Below are 6,702 nucleotides of genomic sequence, written 5' to 3' on the forward strand. Positions count from 1 at the left end.
TTTGTCTGTCTCTCTGGTTTTTCATTTACAGACTAAGAATAACATTATGTCTATCTCAGAAGTGCGCTGTGACTATTAAACGTATCAATACATAAAAGTAATGAGCACATTTAGAAAAAAAATATAGAAGTAATTAGCACATTTCTGCATAAGAAAATTTAGAAATTTTAGTCTCACGCTGTCATAACAAGTAACTACAAACTTCAGGTTTAAAACATCAGTAATTTATTCTCTCACTGTTCTTGAGAGCAGAACTCTGAAACCAAGATGTCAACAGGGCCATGCAACCCCCCAAAGCTTTAGGGGGGAGTTCTTTTTTTCTTCTTCTCACATCTAGTGGTTCCTGGTTTACTTGTTTTGTGGCAGCGTGACTCCAGTCTCTGCCTCCTTTTTTTTTTTTAGAGACAGGGTCTCACTCTGTCTCTAGGTTGTAGTGCAGGAGTGCAATGGAGCAATCATAGCTCACTGCAACCTCGAATTCCTAGGCTCAAAGGATCCTCCCACCTTAGCCTCCCAAGCCATGAAGACCACAGGCACGTGCCACCACGCCCAGCTAATTTTTCTATTTTTGTACCGATGGGGCTCTCACTATATTGCCCAGGCTGGTCTTGAACTCCTGGCCTCAAGTGATCCTCCAGCCTCAGCCTCCCAAACTGCTGGGATTATAGGCATGAGCCACAGTGCCTGGCCTCTGCCTCCATCTTCACATGACTTTCTTCTTATGTGTGTCAAGTCCCCCTCTTCTTTCTCTTATGTAGACACCAGTCATTTGATTTAGGCACCAACCTCAATCTAGGATAATCACATCTGGAGCTCTTTAGCATAGTTATACCTGCATAAATCTTATTTCTGGGTAAGGCCACATTCACAGATATGGGGGGTTAGGATTTAGTGATACCTTTTTGTTCTTTTTATTTTATCATTATTATTATTTTTTTTAGAGACAGGGTCTGGCTGTGTTGCCCAGGCTTGTCTCAAACTACTAGCCTCAAGCAGATTCTCCTACCTCAGCATCTCAAAGCGCTGGGATGACAAGCATCAGCCACCACACCCAGTTTGGAGTTACCTTTTTGGGTGACGCAATTCAACCCAATACAGTGATATAGGAGGTTGCAAAATTACATGTAATGTGAGATGTTATTTTCTGTGTATAAATACAAATACATGCATGCATAAGTATACAAATACCTGCATAAGAAAACTTCTGGAAGAATATAATGCAGATGCAAACATTAACAGGTTTGATCTTTGAGTGTCATGTTTGTGGTAAATACAATAGCACAAACAAAAAGTAATTAGGGGATGATTTCCTTCCTCGCTTCCACCATCCTCAGGTATCTCATCCTACAAAAAAAAGGGCACCAAAGCTTATCCATTGTAGAAATATGTATGTGTTTCTTTTCCTGCTGCTTCAAATCTGTATGATCTCTATGAGATGTTCATATTTAAGTCATATATGTTGTTAGAGGGAGAACACAAGAGAGGCTAAACATATATTTATTTTAAACATTATAGGACTTTCTATAGATTTTCTCTTTTCTCCTCACAAGAGCTGTGTGAGGTATTTAATATGCCTGTATTGCGGATGACAGAGATCAGACATGATGAAGGGGAATTTAGTACTCCAGGTTCATATACATCTACTTAGAGGCATGTGTGTGTGCGTGTGTTTGTGTGTGTAATACACAAAATATGTTCATATACCTATATTCTTTTGCAAAATTTAAATAATATTAAATATATTTTTTTCTTGCAACTTGCCCTTTGCATTCAGCATGATAGCTCAGAATATTAATTTCCATTTCTAAATTTATGGTAATTTGGCATACTTTCAAAGTTTCATAAGTATGTATATGGTTTCATGTGAATTACCTGTTGGTAGCGTTTGTCCATTTCTTCATTCATGAGTCGTGTTCATTCCATATTAAGAATATTAATTAGAATATTAAAGAGTCAAAGTAACCACTAGAAAAAAAAGTAATAGCTTTTCTAAATACCAATTAAAAAGTAAGACCAGTGGAAACAGACAATAGTGAAAGTCCTAGTCAAATTACATATAGAATGTATTTGTATGTGTAAACATTGTAACAGAACTGAACCCAAACATACAAATATACTGATTATATCAAAAAATATAAATGGGGCTGGGCACGGTGGCTAACACCTGTAATCCCAGCACTTTGGGAGGCCGAGGCCAACAGATCACCTGAGGTCAGGAGTTCAAGACCAGCCTGGCCAACATGGTGAAACCCTGTCTCTACTAAAAAATACAAAAACTAGCTGGGCACCTGTAATCCCAGCTATTAGGGAGGCTGAGGCAGGAAAATCACTTGAACCTGGACAGCAGAGGTTGCAGTGAGCCGAGGCCATGCCAGTGCACTCCAGCCTGGGCAACACAGTGAGACTCCATCTCAAAATATATATATATATGTGTGTGTGTGTGTGTGTATATATATGTGTGTGTATTTATATATATATAAATGGGCATAACTTACCTATCAAAAGAAAAAGATTTTCATATTGCCAATTGAAGCAAAGTTCAAAAATGTTTTTTCAATAGATACACCTCAAAACCATTCAGATAGGTCAAATTTTAAATTAAGTAAATATACACCAAGCAATTGCAATTTTTTTAAAAAAGCATGTATTACAATCTTGATATTTAAGAGGGTAGATTTGACACCAGAATGGTTTAAAAGAGTCTACTTGGTAATGCTAAAGAATAAAATTTACAAGGAAGTTGTGTTATTAATATTTATGCACTCAGGCCAGGTGCGGTGGCTCACACCTGTAGTCCCAGCACTTTGGGAGGCCGAGGCAGGCGGATCACGAGGTCAGGAGATCGAGACCATCCTGGTTAACACAGTGAAACCCTATCTCTACTGAAAAAAAAAAAAAAAAATTAGCCGGGCATGGTGGTGGGCTGTAGTCCTGGCTACTCGGGAGGTTGAGGCAGGAGAATGGCGTGAACCTGGGAGATGGAGCTTGCAGTGAGCCAAGATCGTGTCACTGCACTCCAGCCTGGGCGACAGAGCAAGACTCCATCTCAAAATAAATAAATAAATAAATAAATAAATAAATAAATAATATTTATGCACTCAACTGCACAACAAAAATATTCATAGTTCAAAAAATAAAGGAGCTGCAAGGAGAAATAGGAAGAAGCATGCTAATGATCAATTATTTAAACACAATTTCCTTAACCAAAGAATGATACAGTTGCCAAAAAATTTGCTGAGTATACAGAAGACCTAAACAACATAATGCAGTGGGTAGACAGATATGCTGAATTCGGAAGCCTGATATTAGACAATATATCTACTTTACATGAACATTCATGAAAATTGGCTCTTTCAGAAGCTGTTAAACAAATCTTAGAAATAAATGGAAAATACGGAAGAAAACTGCAGAATTTGATGAGAATAATGACGAAGAAAATGCAAAGCCAGGCGCGGTGGTTCACGCCTGTAATCCCAGCACTTTGGGAGGCCGAGGTGGGCAGATCACGAACTCAGGAGATTGAGACCATCCTGGCCAACATGGTGAAACCCCGTCTCTATTAAAAAATACAAAAATTAGCTGGGTGTGGTGGAGCGCACCTGTAGTCCCGTGCACCTGTAGTCTCAGCTACTCCGGAGGCTGAGGCAGGAGAGTCACTTGAACATGGGAGGTGGAGGTTGCAGTGAGCCGAGATGGCGCCACTGCACTCCAGCCTGGGCGACAGGAGCAAAACTCCATCAAAAAAAAAGAAACAAGAAAATAGAAGGAAAAGAAAGGGCAAATATAGAACATTAAAAATAACAAGTGGGAAATAGTTATCAAAACATGGAGAGTTTCAAGATTCTTCAGTGAATAATTTGCACAACTCTATTCAATTACATTTAAAAACAGATGAAATGGATAAATTTCTAGAAAATTACAACTTACCCTAGTTGACTCCATTAGAGACCAAAAGTCTAAACAGACCTAGACAGATCAACTATGTAGAAGAAATAGAGAAAATAGTTCAAGACCTCTCCCATAAAAAAAGCACAAGACTAGATACTTCCACAGGAGAATTCTACTAAACCTTTAATGGAAAGATGTACAAGTATATAACTGAACCCAAAACCTAACAAAGGTTTCACCAAAAATGGCCAGACATGGTGGCTCACGCCTGTAATCCCAGCACGTTGAGAGGCCAAGGCAGAAGATCACTTGAGGCCAGGAGTTCAAGACCAACCTGGGCAACACAGCAAGACCTCATCTCTACAAAAAATTTAAAAATTAACCAGGCATGGTGGTGCACACCTGTAGTCTCAGCTACTCAGGAGACTGAGGTGGGAGGATCACCTGAGCCCAGGAATTTCAGGCTGTAGTGAGCTATGATTGCAGTACTGCACTCCAGCCTGGGTGACAGAGTGAGACACCATCTCAAAAAAAAAAAAAAAAGAAAGAAAAAAGAAAAAAAAAGATTTCACCAAAAATTAAAATTACAGATCAATCACAAAGAATATGAAGGGAGTTTCTTAACTATCAGCAAACACAGTCCTACAGCACATACACAAATTGTCCTCCAGATCACAGCATTGTAGAGCTTATTCCAAGAATGCAAACGTGTTTCAATATCATTAAATCCAATAATATGATCTATTGTATCAATAAAGCAAAAAAGAAAAAATACATGATCACCTCTATAGATACAGAAAAGTTTTTGATAACATCCCAACATCCATTCATGTTTAAAAGAACTCAAGAAAATGGGAGTTGGTGAATTTTTTTTGGTGGATACTTTCCTTTTTTAAATTTTAATTTAATTGAGTTAATTAATTAATTTTTTTGAGACAAAGTCTCTCTCTGTTGCCCAAGCTGGAGTGCAGTGATGTGATCTCAGCTCACTACAACCTTTGCCTCCCAGGTTCAAGCAATTCTCCTGCCTCAGCCTCCTGGGTAGCTGGGATTACAGGCATGCACCACCACGCCTGGCTAATTTTTGTACTTTTAGTACAGACAGGGTTTCGCCATGTTGGCTAAGCTGGTCTCAAACTCCTTACCTCAGGAGTGATCTACCACCCTCAGCCTCCCAAAGTGCTAGGATTACAGGTGTGAGCCACCACACCTGGCCTGATTTTTATTTTTTAGAGACAAGGTCTTGCTATGTTGCCCATGCTGGCCTCAAATTTCTAAGTTCAAGGAATCCTCCCACCTCAGCCTCCTGTGTAACTGGTACAATAGACATGCACCACCACACTGGGCTTTGTGGATACTTTCTTTTTTCTTTCTTTTTTTTTTTTTTTTTGGAGACAGAGTCTTACATTGTCACCCAGGCTGGAGTGCAGTAGCGTGATCTCGGCTCACTGTAAGCTCTGCTTCCCAGGCTCACGTCATTCTCCTGCCTCAGCCTCCCCAGTAGCTGGGACTACAGGCACCCACCACCACACCCAGCTAATTTTTTGTATTTTTTACTAGAGACAGGTTTCACCATGTTAGCCAGGATGGTCTTGATCTCCTGACCTCGTGATCTGCCTGCCTCGGCCTCCCAAAGTGCTGGGATTACAGGCATGAGCCACTGGGCCTGGCCTGGTGGATACTTTCTTAACATGATCATACACACAGACAAACTTGCACACACAATCCCCTGGGGCAAAAAGCCAGCATATTACTTATTGGAGAAACACTAGAGGCTTTCCTGCTAATACAAAACCAAGACATGATGCCCACTTATCTCCTCTCATATTTGACATTGTGTGGCAGGTATTATCCAACACAATTAGCAAGAGTAAGCAATTAGAAATAAAGGAAGGGGTAAAATTCTTTTTATTTGCTGATGTGATGGTTATACATTGGATAATCCAAAGAAACAATAGAAAAATTAAACAAAAAGAGAATTTAGCAAAGTAGCAGATTATACTATCAACATCAAAAATCAATAACTTTCAATATACAAACAAAAATTCAAACATATAATGAAAGAGAAGAAAATTATTAGCATAAACTTAAGAAGTAATGTCCAATACTTAAAACAGAAACTTAGACTCAAACAAGTAGGACACATGATATTCTTGAGTAAGGAGATTCAATACAATTGAAATGTTAATTTCCCCATATTAATTTATTAATTAAACATGATTCCAATAAAAATACCATTAGCTCTTTTTGTGGACTTAGACATGTTGATTATCAAAGTTATTTGACAGACTAAACAGCAAGACTAGGCCGGGCACGGTGGCTCACGCCTGTAATCCCAGCACTTTGGGAGGCTGAGGCGGGCAGATCATGAGGTCAGGAGATCGAGATCATACTGGCTAACACGGTGAAACCCCGTCTCTACTAAAAATACAAAAATTAGCCGGGCGTGTTGGTGGGTGCCTGTAGTCCCAGCTACTTGGGAGGGTGAAGCAGGAGAATGGCGTGAACCCAGGAGGCGGAGCTTGCAGTGAGCCGAGATTGCCGCACTGCACTCCAGCCTGGGCGACAGAGCAAGACTCAGTCAAAAAATAATAATAATAATAATAATACAAATTTTGAAAAAATAAAAAAATAAAAAAATAAAAGCAAGACCAGTCAGATAAACCCTGAAAAAGAAGAGTGAAGGAAGGGGGTTACAGCTGGTCCTACCAGATACTAAGACATAAAGTATATACAATATGAGTGTGGTACTGACTCATGAATGGACAAAAAACCTAATGAAACAAAAGAGAAAATACTGATATAGATCTAATC

Source organism: Chlorocebus sabaeus, chromosome X (assembly GCF_047675955.1).
Source record: "Chlorocebus sabaeus isolate Y175 chromosome X, mChlSab1.0.hap1, whole genome shotgun sequence".
NCBI lineage: Eukaryota > Metazoa > Chordata > Mammalia > Primates > Cercopithecidae > Chlorocebus > Chlorocebus sabaeus.